The following is an 865-nucleotide window of genomic DNA, read 5'->3' as shown; positions in this document are numbered from 1 at the left end:
CACACACACACACACACACACACACACACACACACACACACACACACACACCTGTACATAAATTATAAATGGACCTGTAAAGTATAAAAATATCGGTGTCCTCTGATTCAATAGTTTTAACCTTTGAAAAACATTTGAAATTCATCAATATACCGCTGTGTACCACGAGATAATCTCTACTAGACGATAATCTACAGCAGATAATCTATACACTACAGGGTAATCTATGGCAAGCAATCGAGATTTAAAAGATATATTTCTGACTCACCTTTTGTATAGAAACATTATTGTCTTCCATTAAATATTTTTAACAATATTTTCTTACATAAATTTACGTTTCTAGTATTTTCTAAGCAAGGTTTGATAACTCTTAGCACCATCAATATTAACCAATAAGCCGGCATCAACCGACAGATGACTAAGCTAGCAGCACCACATGGTATCACTTTTTTTTTCTGTCCTTTCTGAAAATAACTTTTTATCGATCTTTGGAATCGAAGTAGTTTTCGTAAGTTAAATTTTTAGTGATAACCGTTAATTCTTCAATGTATTTGTCTTTCTTTCAGATATTTTCTATCGTGTATCTTTGACTAACACCAAAGCAGAGATGTTTGTTTTGTAAATTCAATTCAAAGCAGCTTTCATTTCAGAATTGGACACCTGATCAGTAATCATGTTTCACCTATTACGTGCAAAAAAAAAGCGTATTGTTATTGCGTTAATAGGAATTTGGGGTCTCGTTGGGTCTTCACATCACCAATGGACATGAGATTCGTTTTTACGTCATAGCACGCCCCTTGCCTCTTTTCCCTCTCCCTCTGAGTGCATTGGGCGCGGGCGCGCGTATATATATATATATATATAT

At 34.9% G+C, this 865-nt stretch overlaps 1 protein-coding gene across 3 annotated transcripts in view; it reads right to left on the bottom strand.

Moving 5' to 3' along the window:
• Positions 1-865, bottom strand: part of LOC106867198 (uncharacterized) — a 49,856-nt gene that overhangs the window by 42,476 nt on the left and 6,515 nt on the right. The window contains exon 1 of one of the 3 annotated variants that reach the window (XM_052966658.1): positions 269-768. The exons of 1 other annotated variant lie outside the window; for it this stretch is intronic. The gene's annotated coding sequence lies outside the window, so the exon portion shown is untranslated. Of the gene's footprint in view, positions 1-268; positions 769-865 lie in introns of those variants that run through there. One more of the 3 variants, XM_014912004.2, reaches the window with a different exon arrangement.

This window comes from Octopus bimaculoides, chromosome 3 (genome assembly GCF_001194135.2).
Source record: "Octopus bimaculoides isolate UCB-OBI-ISO-001 chromosome 3, ASM119413v2, whole genome shotgun sequence".
Lineage (NCBI taxonomy): Eukaryota > Metazoa > Mollusca > Cephalopoda > Octopoda > Octopodidae > Octopus > Octopus bimaculoides.
The sequence above is the reverse complement of the archived record's forward strand: the minus strand, read 5'-3'. Positions and strand labels throughout refer to the sequence as shown.